Genomic DNA, 21,369 nt, shown 5'->3' on the forward strand with positions numbered 1-21,369 from the left:
CTGCAATAATAAAATAATTCGGTAAAATATACTTATTACAAAATACAATGTCAATAACACAGTTATCATGTAATAGAATAAATATAAGAAGATGTGGTATGAGTACCAATGAGACAACTCTCAATCCAAGTCAATAACACAGTTATCATGTAATAGAATAAATATAAGAAGATGTGGTATGAGTACCAATGAGACAACTCTCAATCCAAGTCAATAACACAGTTATCATGTAATAGAATAAATATAAGAAGATGTGGTATGAGTACCAATGAGACAACTCTCAATCCAAGTCACAATTCATAAAAGTAAGCCAGTATAAGTTTAAGCCATGATTATTTTTAAAGATAAAGAATATGACCGAAAAAAAATAAAGTATACAGAAACGAAGGGCCCCACCTTTTTCCATTCATACCCTCTTATAAGACTATAGCTACATGCAAGAATATTAATGAAGCAAAAATTACTTACTTTTCTTGTAAAAGATATCACCATTAAATGAGATCACAAACACTGGTTGAGCACAAAAGCTAATGACTTTGTATATGATATCACAACATAATAAATGAACAGATATTAATAACGTAACCTGGTGCAATTAAACAAGTTGAAGTGGTAAGCACCGGTCAAGTTTGTCCCTGGTCGATATTAGTGTAAAGACCGGACTTAGGCTTTGGGATCAAAAGATATATATGTACAATCTTGTTTAATTAGTTACTGTTAAATTTCTATTTCTATGTTAATATAATTGGTACTATGTAAAACATATTAAGGATAAAGGAATAACCTCCTACGGAAAAAAAACCAGACGCAAATACAACGAAAAGCAGACGACCAAGACAGTCTGACTTGGCACACAAACAAGACGCGCGGTGGGACCAAACCAGTCTCACGTGCATACAACCCAATACTTGTGTTCAGATTATATGTAATGTAGTCAAAAGTACCGTTACTATGGCGTTTTGTAAATCTATAATGACATGCACAGAGTCTGCTAATTTGGTCAAGATAATAATTAGTAACGTAAAAAATGTCGTGATCAGACCGTAAAGTCATATAACTTTAAGGTACGATGTTTGCACTCAGAGTCCGAAATCAACAAACAAAATACTGGATTTTGTGCTTAGAACACACATATTGTACCCTGAGTACTAAGTAAAGTTTAATTACACCGCGTCTATCGATATTAGACCCAACTAACAGCATCAGTATAGGCGATTATCGTGTGCACAAATTATCACCACATTAGATTTGTGTTTTTTAATCATCATTATTGGTATCATTATCTGTAAAGTCTTTAAAATCTGTTATATACTTAACATCTGCAGAGAGAGACCAACTTCAACAACAACAAGAGGCTGTCACAACGACAGCAAACCGGATATATTAATATTTATTTGTGTCCTGGCAATATCACAAGAACCATTACTGATGAATGGTGAAAGCGAAAATCGTCAATATCAAATTTGACCTCCATTTTGTCATCAGTATCAACATATTAAAATTTGAAAAGCTTAGATTGAATGGTTCATGAGTAAATGCAACAACGTGAATGGAAACGCCATTTTACAATCTTTCAAGAACCATAACGCCTGAACGGTAAAAGTCAAAATTGTCATTATTGAACTTGACCTCTATTTTGTCATCAGTAACAACTTATAAAAATTTCAAAAGCTTTGGTTGAATGATTCATGAGAAAATGCACGGACACGACTGGAAACACCATTTTTCAATCTTTCAAGAACCATAACTCCTGAACGGTAAAAGTCAAAATCGTCATTATTTAACTTGACCTCTATTTTGTCATCAGTAACAACATATTAAAATTTGGGAAGCTTTGGTAGAACAGTTCATGCGTAAATGCACGGACAAAACTGGAAACTCCATTTTTTCAATCTTTCAAGAACCATAACTCCTGAACGGTAAAAGTCAAAATCGTCATTATTTAACTTGACCTCCATTTTGTCATCAGTAACAACATATTAAAATTTGGGAAGCTTTGGTAGAACAGTTCATGCGTAAATGCACGGACACGACTGGAAACTCCATTTTTCAATCTTTCAAGAACCATAACTCCTGAACGGTAAAAGTCAAAATCGCCATTATTGAACTTGACCTTTATTTAGTTGTCAGTAACAACATATTAAAATTTTAAAAGCTTTGGTTGAACGGTTCATGAGTTAATGCACGGACAACATTTGATTGCCGCCCGCCCGACCGCCCGGCCGCCCGACTGCCCGACTGCCCGACTGCCCGACCGCCCGACCGCCCGCCGTACATCCCCAAATCAATAACCGACATTTTTGTCACAAAAATCCGGTTAAAAATGCATTTTGTCATTTGGAAGGGAGAGTATAACTAGAAAAAAATGCAAAATAACTTACAAAATAAACATACCGCAAAACTGTAAACACCAATTCGTATATTCTAGCCTTAAAAAAGTTTCCTTCAAGGCCAAATATTTTATTCTTCTTCAAAAAACTATCATTACTGTTATTTTCCTTTAGACTCTTTTAAACTTTCAAGTCTGATAAAACTTTTGCTAAGTTATATTCAAACATCACGTACACCATTCGTATTGAATCCCGCTTTATAAAAAAGAAAATAAAGAAAGCATTGACTTTTTTTTCAAATGTCCGACGGAAAAACGATTAAATCATACTGAAACATAAAACCTCTGCATATATGAGCTTCATTTTCTATTTAACTTCACGTTCAAGAGTATTGGGTTTTTCAAAAGTTCTCTTTGTCATACTTTTGTTCCTGTCGTTTGCAGACGAATGTCATTAAACTATTATATTGAACAAAGCTAGCCTTCACGTAAATAGTTATATTAAAACTATTATTGGCAGGCTGTCTAAGATTTTAAAAGAAATTTAAAGCAGCTTAAGACAAATACATCTTAGTTCAAGAAACTTGACATTTCAATAATAGTTAAAACATTGACATGTTGGTTCAATTATAAAAGAAAACCAGACAGATCAAATGAACCAAAATAAAACCATGAATGAACTTATTTGAAACTATTTAAAGTTCTCACGTGGTGCTTTATGCATTTAAATTCTCAGCTGTACTAAGTAAAGTTTAAGAAAGATTATGCATTTTTTTATAACCATGCTATCTTTATATAAAACAAAATGGGTAGCAATGACACATTTGCAAAAAGAAATATTAAGAGGCCATGCCAGCAAGCACTGAGTTTTGAATGGAAAGTCAAAAAAAATATTGATGTTTAATAAGACGGTGCATGTAAAGTTACAATGAAACAAATCTAACATGAAATAGGATAGGTGGTTGGCTTAGTACATGTATTAGGATTTTCAGTGATTGGGTAACATTTATCTATAATAATCTAAAACGACAAAGTGCAATATCACAAATAGCTGGGGTAAACTATACTAGGATGCCACATAGAAGTAGCATACTTGAATACGACTAAAAAAATACGACAAATAAAATCATTTATGTTTTTACAAGTTCTTACTTGTTGCTCCAATATGTTATTTTAAAACAGTTTGTTCTGAATTATACAAACAGTTATTTCATGAATTGTAAAAAAAACCTTTTTTGATTGAATTTTAGGTAAACAAAATATCCTAAATAACATTTTAATGGACATACATTTTTACGGGCTCTCCGAGTTTTAGGCTCAATGCGTTGTGAGTGTCATTAGAAAATCTAGAAAACAGTTTCGAAAAGTTGGTTTGAATGACCTTTTCCTCCATGTTATTTTTACGAAGATTAGAATTTTTATTATTTGATTTTTTTTATTCTTCATATTCATATTGGTAAGCATCGTTGCCAATCAAATCTTTTCACTGAACATTCCAAATGATTATCCAAAAACGCATGCAGCAATCACAAAGTGAGTCAAGTAAAATTATATTCGGTTTGTTATATTGGAATTTGTTTCCCGGTATAATCTGTTACTATGATACATGTGATATTGTATTCCATGTTCTTGTTACAATAAGCTAATATCCTTGGCCTTAAAAGCGTTGTACTTTTATTATTTAGATCAAGTTAGAAGTACTTCTTTCATCTGCATTCTAGTTATAATTCGAAAATGTACATCAATTTGTAACCTCAATGTAGCGTTAAAGCATAAGGAACAAAGTTAATGTTATAAAAAAAGTTGTCTGGGATATAAATAAGTGGGTTTCTTTTTTATTGTTAAAACTATGTAGTCAAATATATTCGTCCGTAAATGGGAACCATATTTGATAAATCTTTTCAGTCGCCGTTTATTTGTTCATGAAAAATGAACAAAGAAGACAGTATGTTTCAAACTGTTATTTCAGAAAATCATAAGATCGTTGTTTCGTGTGTACTAACGTTGATATTCCTATTATTTTTGCAATCATAATCATATCTCATTATTCTTATTTGAATAGTGAATGCACAAATGATTGCAGATTAAGAGAACGCAATTGACTTGAAAGTAAAATTGAGATTGTGTTTAACCTTATTTCAGTCAAAAGATGTGTTGCTACACTTGTTTTGAGTCGTTTACCAAAAAACAAAAATAATTGATCTTGTCACGTATAACTTTTTGCGGAAAACTTTTTGTAAGTGTTTTTTCTTTTTTTTTTTCTCTCTCTTTGTTTTTTCTTAGAATGGTTATTTTTACTTATAAACATGTACACAAAACAAGAATGTAAAGAAAAACATAAATGTTTACATATACAAGCCGGTAAATTACACATCAAAAATAAACAAACAATACATTGTTTAAAATAGACAAAAACATTTTTTTCAGGATAAAAAACATAAACAGAATTACAAATTTCTAAGGTAAATTCAAAAGGGGGAAGTCCTGATAAAATCAATTATTGGACTGTACAAAGCAACGGCACCAATTGAAAACAACCGTCTTATTCCTGACTTCGTACAGGAATTTTCCGCAGAAAATGGTGGATTAAACCTGGCTTTATAGCCAACTTAACCATTTACTTGTATGGCAGTTGTTTATAGTTCCGTTATATTAAAAAAAATTGGGTAAGCAACTCGAACAGACATAATTGCTGAATGTGACAATAATTGGTATCCAGCAACCAAAAACATTAATTTTGGCGAAAACCACACAGTTTTGTCGAATGATCAATTAGAATTGTAAATTAGCAAACAACATGACCATTCCAAATATACATCTAATATACATAGGAATTCCGTACTACGTCCTGATATCCAACGTATGCTGGGAAAATATCGAGCACCACGGTCAATTAAATGATGAAAATAGAGTCAATATTCACACGGTACCAATATACTTATTTTCCCGTCCATTCGTTTATACACGTGATTGTTAAACATATAAAGTATACATGCATGATCTAACCACAAACATTGATGTGTTAACACCGTATTTAATTTCAACGCTCTATGCATGAAACTTAAATAAACATACGGAAAATCAAACCACAGTTCCATATAAAAAAGGTGATATTAAAATACAATTTGTCATGCTAGCAATCTTTTTATGGCCATCGAACAGCTTGTTATGAGATATTTGTATTCCTAAATATGGCTTAATTTTGTCATTATTTTTTGCATTATTTTATGTGTTTTGACATTTTGTATGCTTTTTTTTAGCACAATGGTTCTCTTTCTGCACTTAAAACACGACTTTCAATTATTAAATCATGTGTAGTAAACATTTCAATTTGACAACTCGAAAGGCATTAATTTTTTTATAATGAATTAAAACCGACTCACCTTTCAATAATTTTTCATAGATTTTCCGTATACAAAAGTTTATGACTTTATCCTATCAATATAATCTTCTATCCATTGTTTCTGACATGTTATAGACGATTTATTCACAGTTTTCATTTTATAGTATCGGTCGAATACCAATTTATATGACAGAAGCATTTACCACATCAAACAGATTTATTTAATACCAGTATAATGTAAAATCAGATTTATCTGCCGTTTATTAATAAATTAATTGATATCACTGCAGATGTGACTCTTCCATGATGGTGAACCAAAGGATCTTGAATCTGCCATGTTTACGTTATTACAGGTCGACAAGAGTTTAAAGATTAGTCGGTAAGCTTAATAACAATTTTGTCACTCACAGGCTTCGATAGATCCCATGTTTATCTCCATACTATATCTAAAGCAAGCAATGAACTGGTAAACATGTAAACAGCACTAACACATTCATACCCTGATTCTATTTTAGCGAGGTCCACGTTTACATTGTAGTAATACGACTTTATTTGATTGAAATAAAATAGTTGTGAACTACAAACATGTTAAGAAGATTTAGATACAATATCCATGCCTACTTTGTACTACCAATCAATGTTTTGTTACCATTCAGATTTATACGTTTTCTTCATTGATTAATCTAACATTTAAATGCTTTTAATTTCTGATCATTTCGAGCATTTTCAATATAAAAAGAAGATGTGGTATGATTGCCAATGAGACAACTATCCTCAAAAGACCAAAATGACACAGACATTAACAACTATAGGTCACCGTACGGCCTTCAACAATGAGCAAAGCCCATACTGCATAGTGAGCTATAAAAGGCCCCGATAAGATAATGTAAAACACAGCTATAAACCCTTAAAGTTTGACTTCATTAATCTTAATGAAAATTTTCCTTTTGGAAAATAACAAAAATTCAGAATTCAGAAAAAAAACAATCAAATGGCAAAATCTGTCAATTGTCAATGGAGATCAGACGTCCCAACTTCATAGTTATTTCTTTATTCTGATCTGGGAATAAAGATTGATGTATCATTTTTTAATATCTCTTTTTTCAAATTAAGTCTGTTGGCCAACACCAAATTATCAGTTGGACAATATTCTGTCTGTATATAATGACAAGATCGACGTCCTGAATATGAATGAAATAATTGCAACTGGACGTTAAGTAAGCAACTATAAATCATATCGTGACATATTACTATACTATTTGTTCTACATTCTATTTTGAAATTGTCAATGGTTATGATTTACGAGGGGTTTTATCTTGACTGTGGTTATTGGCAATACATATATGATATATGTTCAGCAATAATTTTAGATATTCAAACTTTTACAGTAGAAAGGACAACACGAATCGAATATTTTTGTAAATAAACTTACAACTTGTAGGTTAAGCAACTTGAAAGAATACAAATGTATAAACAATTGGGTTATCAATTACTGACAATATATAAAAGCCATTATCCAAAGATATGTTTCTTACAAAAGATCAAAAGCAGACTGTCAGTTTTTTTCTCATTCCAAAATAAACGGTAAATGCCACTTAATGAACAAGATAAATGACTTACAATCCAGACACTAATGTAATGCTGTTAATGACCGGTCCAGTACACAGTACGAGGTCAATCTTATAATCAAATAAAATAATAGAAGAATATCATTTTAAGGTTTCAAAAATAAACCAAGATGAAAGGTACTATAACAGATTAGTAAAATATAAAAGTAGATAAAACTGCATCTCATAGTTTCAATGGATATCTTATTAGTCAATGATAAGCAGCGTTCCTTTCAGTAGATTACTTGCTGTCCATACAGAATTTAATAACGAGAAAAAGCCGTACCATACAGCCAGCAAAAAAGCTTCCGACATGCAAAAACGTAAAATTAAACGTTGAAACTAGCGACCTAATTCATGTACCAACAACAAACGTAAAACAAAAATGATATAGAGCATCAATTATCAACCACTGAATTACAGTATCCCGACCTTGGACAGGCGCATTAAGTATGAAATCCATCAATTAATGCATGATCCTTACTTCATTAATTTTTTATTATTTAAAAAAGGATTCATAAATTTTAAAATTACGCTTTCATTTGCCTCGAATACTTTGTATGACTCTGAAAAGTAACCAGTTGTAGGTTTACCGAGTGTATTTTCATTTTTAAAGAGGAGGTGATGAAAATGGCCTTAATTATAACAAAAGTAGTATTGATCTATAAAAATGCGATTCGTTCTTTCACAAACCATAAAGGGACAGCTAATATGAAATTGAAAATGACAGTCCTTCATGAAAGCAAATATCTGCACTCAATTTCTTCCATCTAAAAATGTATTGGATTAATTGAATGCTGGTTGTTGTTTGTTTAACATTTCATGCAAAGCCAGGAGAGAACAAATTGACAATAAATCCAATAAGTAGGTTCTTCAAAACTAGTCGACTGGAATAAAATTTCAGCATCCGCTTGAAAAAATTAGAAATGTGACAGGATTTCCATGATCTTTTAAAGCGTTTCATAAATAACCGTCATTATGTATGGGAGAGACCTTCGCTTTGAAAACAAAATAAATTGTTCAATTTGGAGCGAACATGTTGTACTACCCAGAAAAGCCGAAACCTCTCAAGGCCCGTTACGGTTTCAGTCATCCGAGTTCTTGCGTCAGCCTAATAACATAAAAACCGAAGCACTGGCTCATAGGCGGAGATTACCCTCACGGAATACTAGTTGTCCAGCATCGGTATCAATTTAGTGTTGGTTAAAACATGTATGATAACCGTGTCTACAACAGTTGTGTAAGGCACATTGTTACCAACAGACCCTCATTTTCAATTTCGAGCTGACGTGAAGATATGAGGCGTACCTAACTGTATCTATTGTATCTTGATTTCAAGTTGAAAAAGAAAGATATGTTTCACATAGATACAAAAGTCTGAAATATTCAGTGATAGAACGTTATCATATTAATAGCGGAACGCGAAGTTAAAGGATCGTTCTTGCTTCTTTTTGTCGAGCCTTCGACTTTAGTCGAAAAAGCGAGACTAAGCGATCCTACATTCCGTCGTCGTCGGCGTCGTCGTCGTCGGCGGCGGCGTCCACAAATATTCACTCTGTGGTTAAAGTTTTTGAAATTTTAACAACTTTCTTAAACTATACTGAATTTCTACCAAACTTGGACAGAAGCTTATGATCATAAGAAAGTATCCAGAGGTAAATTTTGTAAAAACTAAATTCCATTTTTTCCGTATTTTACTTATAAATGGACTTAGTTTTTCTGCGAGGAAACATTACATTCACTCTGTGGTTAAAGTTTTTAAAATTTAAGTAACTTTCATAAACTATCCTTGATTTGTACCAAACTTGAACAGAAGCTTGTTTATGATCATAAGATAGTATCAAGAAGAAAATTTTGTAAAAATAAATTTCCACTTTTCCGTATTTTACTTATAAATGGACTTAGTTTTTTTGCCAGAAACAAAACATTCACTCTGTGGTTTAAGTTTTAAAATTTTTTATAATGTTCTTAAACTATCCTGGATTTCTACCAAACTTAGACAAAAGCTTGTTTCTGATCATAAGATATTATTCAGAAGTAAATTTTGTAAAAAAAAAATCACTTTTTCCGTATTTTACTGATAAATGGACTTAGTTTTTCTTCCAGTTAACATTACATACAGTCTGCAGTTAAAGTTTATAAAACATTTATTAGATTCATAAACTATCTCGGATTTTTTTACCAAACTTGGAAGCTTCTTTCAATCAAAAGACAATATCGAGAGGGAAATTTTTATTGATGTTTTTCCCCATTTGTGTTGAGTCTGCGATTAACAGCAAAAGTAGGCGAGACACTGGGTTCCGTGGAACCCTTACGAATTTTTATTATAAGTACCGAATTTGATTCACGCCGCCCCTAGGGTAGGTATTTTTTTTTTTGAATTGTGGGTCCTCAATGCTCTTCACCTGTGTACTTGTATGACTTTATAACTATTTTGATTTAGACTGATGAGTCTTAAGTAGACGAAACGCGCGTCTGGCGTATTAAATTATAAGCCTGGTACCTTTGATGACTATTGAAGCTCAATTTTGCTTATAAAAAAACCCAGATTTTGATAAGGTAGAAAGATGTTTTTAAAGCATCTAGAATGCCAACCATTATAGCGTAACGGTTGTTTGTTCGGACACTTATGAAATCTAGGTATCCAATACAGATACTAGAAAAGACAGATCAAGTTCTTCATCTTTTGTCAAAATTAACATCGAACAGACCTAATGAATTTTAGGATTTTCTTCGTAATTGATTATTTTACAATCAATTATAAAATTGATGACATGAATTGAGTCATTATTGCTACAGTTATTATTTTATTGTTTTGTCCAGAGAAAAACACATTTTGTCAGCAACTTTCATAATTGGGTGATTAGCAGATCATACAAGATAATGATGTGTTAAAAAGCACACAACCTGATCAATTCAAATTTATTAACATTCAAGACCTGATTTAGGTACAAAACAATAAAAGAAAAAAAATATATGACATACATGATTAAAAGTCAAAAAGTGAATTTCCGGCTCCTGACTCATGAAAGACACATACATAATTCTGCAGGATTAAAAATGTTTCGGGCGCTTAACCCTTCTTCTTAACTAGAAAGAGACGGGTTTTTACTATAATTCAAAACACAGAAATAGTCTGCTATTAAAGAAGAGTAATTGGTGCTCATAGGAGTTCCTACGATATATCTATAAACTTTATTTCCGAAATATACATAAATATTGTCAAGGACACAATTACTTTTTAATCATCTTCCAGTAAGTATGTGTAGCATATTTTCTTTGCAAGGTCTTTTATTATGATTCATAAAAATACAGGAATATGTCTGCTATTCAAGATGCGCAATTGGTACTAATAGGAGGACCTACACCCCATTTATAAACTGTACTTCCGAAACGTACACTGAATGTTGTAGAGGACACTATTCAAACGTTAATCATCTTACCATAATTCTAGTTAATATATCTAACATAATTACCTTTTACAAAATAGGAGAAGTTTTTATAAGACTTGCAGCACATACGTTTGCAATTAAATTTAAAAACACCATTTGATTTAGTAATACTTTTATTTGATAAAATTGTGTGGAAGTGTAGTATAGAGAGTGTATAAGTTCCATTATATAAAAATCATTGCATCAACATTATATTAGGCCCTCTTCAGCCAGTGTGAGCTATATTACTATCATTTAGGGTTTTGGATCTTCCATATCTCGGTATTCTGAATTTAAAAAAAAACCAATATACGTATGTTATACTATAGAAATGCCGCAGAAGGTAAAATGATATATTGTTTTCTCTGTGCTTATGCAGTTATGCAAACTACATTATGAAGAATGTTGCTTTTTTACTTTTATATGACTAAGCTATAAACTTGAACGTCTACGAATACCACAACATTGTCAATAATCTTCACTTATTAAAAATATTGTATAGGTTCTCGTGTCATCTCAATGTTGTTTAGTTAAAATTAATTCTAAATGCGCGTTATGTTAAAAGAATATGACTTTGCATCTGACCTTCTGGTGTTTTCTCTATTTCTTTGAGTCTATGCCATCAGCCCACCGCCTATGACTTTCAGAGTAAAAACGGAAGACGTCTTTGATAGAGGAAGTTGAAGTCGAAGTTATTTCCTAGTTATTTTTCTTTTTGTAGATAGATTCACGTGAGTTGTTTAGCTCATTACAAGAGAAATCCGTAAATGAGACAGCATTGTGAAATCATCAAATGGAACAAAATATGTCCGAAATGATCAATCAATCGTGGAGCAGAAACAATCAATCAACATGGCATCCGTTTACCTTTTATATAGATGATCTGCATTAACAATGCTTTGTTTAGTAGTTTCCTTGTTAATAGCAACGGCTCTGCACTAGTAATGTTTTGTTTAGAAGCGTTCTTGTCAGCAGAAATTATCTCTGCATTAACACGGCTTTGTTTAGTAGTTTCCTTGTTAATAGCAACGGCTCTGCACTAGTAATGTTTTGTTTAGAAGCGTTCTTGTCAGCAGATCTCTGCATTAACACGGCTTTGTTCAGTAGCTTATTTGTAAGCAGCAACTATCTATCAAGGACACCGAAAAATAATCTCTCAATAAATAAAAGCAAAAGTAGTATACTACTGTTCAAAAGTCATTAATCGAGAGAAAACAAATCTTGGTTACAAACTAAAACCAAGGAAAACACACTATTGGAAGGAAACAACAAACAACAGAAACACTGCAGTGCAACAAAAACAAACGCCAACTTACATAGAAATGAACTATTTGATAACAACTAGCATATTCAAACATAGAAATGTGAAAAAACACAAACGTTATCTTTGTACTCTTTGATTGTTTGTATGCCTCCGCGGCGACAGAGAGTGTGTTTAATGTTACCTTTGTCCATCCATACGTACATGTGTATGTCCAAAACTTTAGTCTCCGTACTCTTACTTTAGTTTGCCTCAACCAAATGTTATGGAACTGATACGCAATGCTTATTACCACAATACACTGACCACGTTTTAATTTTGGTTATTTACGTCCATGAACTATGTCCTTTTATGATTTACGTTTAAGCAGAGACATCATCTGTGTTTCATTGACACATTCCCAATTTATCATAAAAATAGAAAATGTTTATAAAAAAATCCGAAAAACTGAAAACAATCAGTTAACAATTCTTCACGACACTATACTGTCGATAATCCATCAAGAATTAAGCCCGAGTGTCCTATATAATAGTTTTAAACCTTCTTTTTTTTTTTGCATGTTTGGTAGATTTTTCATATGATTTTATTATTAAGTCAGTTTAACTGGTTCTGTTGGTTCAAAACGTTTGATTTTTATCAGTTTTATTGACTTCCTCTTTTTTAATTAACATTGAAGTTTGGTATTCTGAAATACTCTATAACATTTATTCACATAAAAGTAGGAAAATAATTTTGTTTTGAAATCTTATGCTAGGATAGCATCCTAGTGGATAGAAAATATCATGACTAATTCTACTCAGACTGAGACAATGTTTTGATTAAATACCAGGTTAACAATACAGGTCTATCGCGTTCTTATTTACCTAACACTCGAATAGAGACGTTTGATACGCTTTATCTTTATCTTGTTCTAATGCATTTTTCATCAACTTTTGCATTTAAAATCGATTGAAAAAACAGAACCAAAACGATAAAAGAAGTAATATTATGACAAAAGCGGTGACAAATTAGTATATTAATTTTCGTGAAAATTGTTAAATGTAAAATAGTTAAAGACTTCAGATTAAACGTTAAACACTTCTGCACTGGGTTTGTTTTAGTCGCCTCACATGTTTATAAACGAACACTTAGTCAATCTACACATTTTGAAGATAAAACAATTAATCTTTACAATAGGGAGTGATTAATGTCCTGATGCCAACATATATTTCAAAAGACCGACACATGTAAAATATGATGTTAGAAACCGTTAAGCATCCTACAGTGTCCTAGTGGGATAAACCTGAAAAACAAAGCAATCGCTTATAGTTTTGTATCATAATCGTTTTGATCTTAAATTTTCAAATTATAAATATAGGGTTTTTATTATGTTTATAACGATCGTTATGTGTCTAGTTTTAATAGCATCATCAATGCTTTTTTTCAAATTTCATTAATTTGACGAAATACAGTTCTGTCCCGTAATTGGGACATAACTAAAAGGAAAACAAAATGCATAAAGAACTTGTATAAGATTTTAACATTTACCATAACTATTTAATGTTACGTAATCATTCCCTTTTTCCTGTTGCGACAAAAATAACTATTTATCAGAAATAAAGGGATAATCGACAAATGAATAAACTATTTAAATTGATTGTTATAAATATTGTGTATTGAATGTGCATTTGCATTTGGTGAAGGTTATTTGTTTCTTAAATACTCTGAGATAAAACATGGATTTCAATTTTTTATTTGCAACAATTTAAAACCCCGTTCATTTAGTTGTAATGAGCCAACTTTTGAAAATGACCGACGTACATGATTGACATAACATATTCATTTTAGTATTAAGTTTTGAGGCAAAAGGCAAGAGGCAAAAGATGTGATATGGTACAGACTTTTCTAAAAAAGAACTCGAAATATTATTTCCAAATAAATGTCTATTTTAATATTGTAAAATGGAGATAGTTAAATAAAAATGAGCCAAACGGCTATTGGTACTTTACGGAACGGAACGGAACGGAACGGAACGGAACGGAACGGAAAGGAATTTCATTTAAGGTATCCAAAGGGGGCATTTATCAAAATTTCGAAAAATCTTTAAAACAAAACAAACTTTAAAATTTCTGTGTTTTACGGTTTTCCATATACAAATAACACAAATGTATACTTAATCTCATCTTCACAGGTGAAATGTGTAATAATGTATAACATCGGAAAATATTCTGTAGATGAATATGTCGGATTGTCCTGATAAATTATCATGAAATTAACGCATTTGCAAGTCATGCATTATGATATCTAGACTGACCTCACGTCGTCCTTGATTAGAGACAGTGATCAAAATGAATCTGATTTAAACTTTTTAATTTATTTTTCCGTTCCGTTCCGTTCCGTTCCGCAAAGTACCAATTGCTCTGAGGAATTGGTATTTAACGGAAAAAACGGAAACAGACATCTTTAATGTAATTAAAGCAGTATGATAAAAAAAAATTGTCTGACACCTCTTTTTGCATGAGTGGTATGTGTTTTAGATAGCATTTTCGACTTGATCAATAATAAAAAATTTAACACAAAGGCAGGTTACACAAAAAGTCTCTCCTTCCATCGGTAATTATATTTTAAAAAAGAGGCCTTCAACAGCCCGTTCCGAGGATGATTAGAGACAGTGATCAAGTTGAATCTGATGTAAACTTTTTAATTTATTTTTCCGTTCCGTTCCGTTCCGCAAAGTACCAATTGCTCTGAGGAATTGGTATTTAACGGAAAAAACGGAAACAGACATCTTTAATGTAATTAAAGCAGTATGATAAAAAAAAATTGTCTGACACCTCTTTTTGCATGAGTGGTATGTGTTCTAGATAGCATTATCGACTTGATCAATAATAAAAAATTTAACACAAAGGCAGGTTACACAAAAAGTCTTTCTCCTTCCATCGGTAATTATATTTTAAAAAAGAGGCCTTCAACAGCCCGTTCCGACGATGATTAGAGACAGTGATCAAGTTGAATCTGATGTAAACTTTTTAATTTATTTTTCCGTTCCGTTCCGTTCCGCAAAGTACCAATTGCTCTGAGGAATTGGTATTTAACGGAAAAAACGGAAACAGACATCTTTAATGTAATTAAAGCAGTATGATAAAAAAAAATTGTCTGACACCTCTTTTTGCATGAGTGGTATGTGTTTTAGATAGCATTTTCGACTTGATCAATAATAAAAAATTTAACACAAAGGCAGGTTACACAAAAAGTCTTTCTCCTTCCATCGGTAATTATATTTTAAAAAAGAGGCCTTCAACAGCCCGTTCCGACGATGATTAGAGACAGTGATCAAGTTGAATCTGATGTAAACTTTTTAATTTATTTTTCCGTTCCGTTCCGTTCCGCAAAGTACCAATTGCTCTGAGGAATTGGTATTTAACGGAAAAAACGGAAACAGACATCTTTAATGTAATTAAAGCAGTATGATAAAAAAAAATTGTCTGACACCTCCTTTTGCATGAGTGGTATGTGTTTTAGATAGCATTATCGACTTGATCAATAATAAAAAAATTAACACAAAGGCAGGTTACACAAAAAGTCTTTCTCCTTCCATCGGTAATTATATTTTAAAAAAGGGGCCTTCAACAGCCCGTTCCGACGATGATTAGAGACAGTTGGTGGATCAAGTTGAATCTGATGTTAACTTTTTAATTTATTTTTCCGTTCCGTTCCGTTCCGCAAAGTACCAATTGCTCTGAGGAATTGGTATTTAACGGAAAAAACGGAAACAGACATCTTGAATGTAATTAAAGCAGTATGATAAAAAAAAATTGTCTGACACCTCTTTTTGCATGAGTGGTATGTGTTTTAGATAGCATTATCGACTTGATCAATAATAAAAAATTTAACACAAAGGCAGGTTACACAAAAAGTCTTTCTCCTTCAATCGGTAATTATATTTAAAAAAGGGGCCTTCAACAGCCCGTTCCGACGATGATTAGAGACAGTGATCAAGTTGAATCTGATGTAAACTTTTTAATTTATTTTTCCGTTCCGTTCCGTTCCGCAAAGTACCAATTGCTCTGAGGAATTGGTATTTAACGGAAAAAACGGAAACAGACATCTTTAATGTAATTAAAGCAGTATGATAAAAAAAATTGTCTGACACCTCTTTTTGCATGAGTGGTATGTGTTTTAGATAGCATTTTCGACTTGATCAATAATAAAAAATTTAACACAAAGGCAGGTTACACAAAAAGTCTTTCTCCTTCCATCGGTAATTATATTTTTAAAAAGAGGCCTTCAACAGCCCGTTCCGACGATGATTAGAGACAGTGATCAAGTTGAATCTGATGTAAACTTTTTAATTTATTTTTCCGTTCCGTTCCGTTCCGCAAAGTACCAATTGCTCTGAGGAATTGGTATTTAACGGAAAAAACGGAAACAGACATCTTTAATGTAATTAAAGCAGTATGATAAAAAAAATTGTCTGACACCTCCTTTTGCATGAGTGGTATGTGTTTTAGATAGCATTATCGACTTGATCAATAATAAAAAAATTAACACAAAGGCAGGTTACACAAAAAGTCTTTCTCCTTCCATCGGTAATTATATTTTAAAAAAGGGGCCTTCAACAGTCCGTTCCGACGATGATTAGAGACAGTTGGTGGATCAAGTTGAATCTGATGTTAACTTTTTAATTTATTTTTCCGTTCCGTTCCGTTCCGCAAAGTACCAATTGCTCTGAGGAATTGGTATTTAACGGAAAAAACGGAAACAGACATCTTTAATGTAATTAAAGCAGTATGATAAAAAAAAAATTGTCTGACACCTCTTTTTGCATGAGTGGTATGTGTTTTAAATAGCATTTTCGACTTGATCAATAATAAAAAATTTAACACAAAGGCAGGTTACACAAAAAGTCTTTCTCCTTCCATCGGTAATTATATTTAAAAAAAGGGGCCTTCAACAGCCCGTTCCGACGATGATTAGAGACAGTGATCCAGTTGAATCTGATTTAAACTTTTTAATTTATTTTTCCGTTCCGTTCCGTTCCGCAAAGTACCAATTGCTCTGAGGAATTGGTATTTAACGGAATCGAACGGAAACAGGCATCTGTAATGTAATAAAAGCAGTCTTGATAATATCAGTGCAAAGTTTTTAAAAATTACTTCTCATCTTATTTCAGTTCCCTTATGTCAAATTTTTAATTCAAGCATTAAAAAATCAGTTTATCCATCATTATTCAAACTAGCTATAAAGTCATACCAGTTTTTGAAAATAAATGTTAAAAAATGATGTATTTAATTACAGACCAATTGCATTTTTACAATTAGTATCTAAAATACTTGAGAGACACGTAAACAATTATTTAATGAACTATACGGACACATATAATCTGTTGTATGTCCTGCAATCAGGTTTTCGTTCGAACTATTCCTGTCAAACTGCCATGACAACTTTGTTAGATAAATGGTTAAAAGCAATTGATGAAGGCGAATTAGTAGGAGCAGTATTTCTGGATCTTTGTAAAGCTTCTGATGTTCTTCATCATAAACTGCTTCTCCAGAAATTACAAAAATACAGATTTTCTTATTCTTCACTGCACTGGCTTACTTCATATCTAACTGATAGACAGCAGGTTGTATACATTTCAAATACTTTTTCAGGTGTATTAAAAGTAAAAACAGGTGTACCTCAAGGGTTCGTTTAAGGTCCCATATTATTCTTATTATTCATTAATTTTTTGCCTTTGTGTAATCCAAATCATAACAGTGATCTTTTGGCTGATGATAGTACTATTTCTGTTACTGGTAAAAACAAAAGTTGTATAGCCAGACACTAAATACTGTGTTAGAAAATATTTCTCATTGGTGTGATGAAAACAAAATGTTAATCAATGTATCCAAAACAAAGAAAATGTGTTTATGTTCAAAACACAAACTTTCTGTTATGTGTAATGAACCTTTTAATATCTTCATTAATAATCAATATATTAATGAAAGTCAGCGTGAACAAGTCCTTGGTATTTTTGTGGACGCAACTCTGTCTTGGTCTGATCATATCAAATATGTTATTAAAAACTTTAAGGTAAATTCTTCCTTTAGCTCTACTAAAAAGGATCAAGAAATATTTAAATCATAATGCAAGAATTTTATTTTATAATGCATACATTCTTCCAAATTTTGACTACTGATGTTCAATATGGGGCAACTGTAACACATTTTTAATCGACAGTTTGCTTAAATTACAAAAAAGGGAAGCTAGAATTATTTTAAATGAACACGATTTTCAAAAACCATCTGTTGAACTTTTTAAAGAATCTGGAATAATTCCAGTAAATACATGTAATAGAATATTATACCACAAGTCCTTATTAATGTATGAATAAAACAATGGATTGGTACCCCAATACTTGTCAATACAAATAGCAAACAATCATACAGTACTCGACTCTCATTTTCAGATAATTGTATTGTTCCAAAATCAAATACAGAATTATACAAACCAAGCTTTTCTTTTAGTGGTCAAAAGGTGTGGAATTCACTATCCAAAGAAATCAAAAAAATGTATCGTCATTCAAGTATACTTACAAATCATTATATATTTTAACAATAAAACTCAAAACACTATCATGTAATCCGTTTTGTTCATGTATTTGTTTATGTAATTTAATATTTATACTATTATTCATCATTGTGTATTGCTAGATTGATTTGGTTTATATCAACCGTGCAAGGGCTTTTGTCAAGGTCGTTAAAAAAAACCCGTAGTAGTAGATTATGTTTATTCATGTTGTTAATATTGTGTCTATAGAGAGCCTTATTGAAAATTGATTTAATGTTTTTTTTCGTAAATAAATATGTTGATTCTGAATAGAGAAAATAAATAATTTGGCCAGCAAAGGGAGAAAAAAAATTTTGACAGAGGATATTTACCATAAAAAATAATGTTAAATTTGAAAAAAAATAATTTGTCGCGCCACTTCCCAAAAATAAAAATAAAATGCGCGCATGCCTCCCCCTCTGCAAGTTAAATGGTCTGTCCCTAAAGATCATATAAAATGTGTCGATACGTTGCTTATAAGGATCTGAAAACGCTCAATTTTACTTTCTGTTTAAAGATCTTTTGAGGTTCTCTTAATTTGTCGGATTAATACACACTTTTAAAATTTGAAAGCTTAAATTTTTATTAGCTGATGTAAAAACTACCAGGACAGAAAGTAAAACGGAGTGTTGTCAGATCCTTGTACGCAAACTTTTTAAGAGTAGACACGGGATTTGAATTTTGATTTAATTTGGTTTGAATATAAATAAAAATTTATGTGTTAATCTTCTTTGTTTATCCTACTATAAATTTCATGATTCTTCTTTTGGAAATAAATTCAATCAACGATGACAGAAGGAATTTTTTTAAGAGTAGACACGGGATTTGAATTTTGATTTAATTTGGTTTGAATATAAATAAAAATTTATGTGTTAATCTTCTTTGTTTATCCTACTATAAATTTCATGATTCTTCTTTTGGAAATAAATTCAATCAACGATGACAGAAGGAATGTTCATGTAATATTATACTTGCCTGACGACGACAGAAGGAAACTGGAATCGCAGAGCCAATGCAGTGTAGTCTATATAAACATAGCAGACATAATGGGTATGTAATATCATTCAATTGTTATCATGTAGTTTGCTGTTATGATAACAGCAAACTACATGATAACAATTGAATGATATTACATCTCTCTTTCTCTCGCAAATGAAACTAATATAAAGAACCGTTCATCATTTTTGAAAAAGACTATGAACGAAAATCGATTTATTTATCTTCCCTTGGTGACAGATTGATTGGGAAATGAACCAGCGTAATATAATGGTAATCACAGAGAGTGACCAGCAAGCAATTTTTAATTGTAGCTTATTCAACTTTAAAACAATGTTCCACTATAAACGAATGTTACTTTATACAAATATAAGGACTTTGTTAGCTAAATCTACAAATTTTATTAGATATTATGATTTTTTATTGCAATAGATTAATATGCTATATCATGTAGTTAATACTTATGCATAGGTGACTTCGTTACCTTCCCCATCCTTGTAACTGCCCTTATTAAAAATAAAACGTGCAACTCAACTGTGGTTGTTATTACATGGTGTCAGATGTTTTGACGTATTACACGCCGGAATTTAAGTAACAATTCAATTAATCCTGTCAGCAGTAACGTCCGGAAGATATTTTAGAGAATATTATTGCACAATTTGTGTACAACAGGTGACATTGATCAGTAACAAGTATGGCAACCGGGTTTCAGTTCGAACACCCATCATTAAGGTAGATAGGGTGTCTTCCTCCATTTTGGATTTTGAAATACTAGAAAACAAGGTCTAGATCTTTGATGAAATGTGCAAATTTTTATAGGAGTAGGTAATTTATGTGTAAGAATTTTCATTATAATATAGAAAATGCAATGTTTGATCATATTTTTAATTGTATTTTACAAATATAAGAATTCCTATGTTTGATTATATTTTTTCCAACTTTGTCAAATAAGGGGAGGCAACTCAAATGCAAGGGCAGATAATTCAGATAGTGTTACTTTTACAATAGAATGTGTTAGGAATTTACCCATTTTTACATGTATCAAGAAAACGAGTCCGGTGACCCCATTTTTTCTTTTTCTTATCTGAAAGCATAATATAGGAGCTATCTTCTCATATTTTATCTCAAAATTCTATGGTATTGTTTGTGTTTTATGGCGGAAAAATGGGTTTTCCATGCATAATCTATACAAAATCTTGACAATTTTGCACACCCTATAGTGTGAAAATAAGTCTGGTGACCCATTCTTTTTATTAATGTTTTTAAACAAGCAGGATATGAACTACATTTTGGCAAATTATTAAAAGATTCTATGGATTATAATTTAGACACCCCATCTACCTTAAATTGGGGTGCACCAGACGTGTACCAAGAATTTCAAAGATTCAAACAACATGTTGAGTTTACATTCAAGGGTCCCCTAGTTAAGGCAGAGCCTGCTGACCGCGCAGGTTGGTTAGGACTATGGATTGGACAACAAGGACGTGAAGTCTACAAAACTTTTGTGTGGCAAGAAAATGAGCAAGACAACCCCGACATAATTCTAGGAAAACTGGAAACATACATCCGCCCTAGGACAAATAAACGTGTAGCCAGATTTAAAGCATGTCAAAGGAAACAAACTGAAGGTGAGAACTTTGATAATTTTGTTAAAGACCTCAGATTATTATTAATGGACTGTGACTATGGAAACACCGAAGATATCTTGATAGATCTAATAATCAGTGGCGTTAAACATTCAAAAGTTCAAGAGAGAATGCTTGACAAAGGCTCAGATTTGACTATAGCAAAAGCTATTGAGATTGGGCAACAATTTGAACTATCACAAAAAC

At 31.8% G+C, this 21,369-nt stretch overlaps 1 protein-coding gene across 2 annotated transcripts in view; it reads right to left on the reverse strand.

Annotated features, from left to right (window-relative positions):
• The window catches only part of LOC143062999 (FMRFamide receptor-like), a 125,983-nt gene that overhangs the window by 22,813 nt on the left and 81,801 nt on the right, over positions 1-21,369 (reverse strand). The window contains exon 1 of one of the 2 annotated variants that reach the window (XM_076234878.1): positions 5,713-5,794. The exons of the other annotated variant lie outside the window; for it this stretch is intronic. The gene's annotated coding sequence lies outside the window, so the exon portion shown is untranslated. Of the gene's footprint in view, positions 1-5,712; positions 5,795-21,369 lie in introns of those variants that run through there. 2 annotated transcript variants of the gene reach the window in all.

Source organism: Mytilus galloprovincialis, chromosome 2 (genome assembly GCF_965363235.1).
Source record: "Mytilus galloprovincialis chromosome 2, xbMytGall1.hap1.1, whole genome shotgun sequence".
NCBI lineage: Eukaryota > Metazoa > Mollusca > Bivalvia > Mytilida > Mytilidae > Mytilus > Mytilus galloprovincialis.